The sequence below is a fragment of the Colobus angolensis genome, unplaced genomic scaffold (genome assembly GCF_000951035.1).
Source record: "Colobus angolensis palliatus isolate OR3802 unplaced genomic scaffold, Cang.pa_1.0 Scaffold66, whole genome shotgun sequence".
Lineage (NCBI taxonomy): Eukaryota > Metazoa > Chordata > Mammalia > Primates > Cercopithecidae > Colobus > Colobus angolensis.
The window spans coordinates 2,693,242-2,693,462 of record NW_012120265.1 but is presented as its reverse complement, the minus strand read 5'-3'; positions in this window follow the sequence as shown (position 1 = coordinate 2,693,462).

Sequence of the window (221 nt, the reverse complement as noted above, 5' to 3'; positions counted from 1 at the left end):
AATGGTGCACTCTCGGCTCACTACAACCTCCGGCCCCCGAGTTCAAGGGATTCTCTTGCCTCAGCCTCCCAAGTAGCTGGGATTACAGGCATGTGCCACCACACCCTGCTAATTTTGTTTTTTTGTTTGTTTGTTTGTTTGTTTGTTTGAGACAGAGTCTCTCTCTGTCGCCAGGGCTGGAGTGAAGTGGCCGGATCTCAGCTCACTGCAAGCTCCGCCTC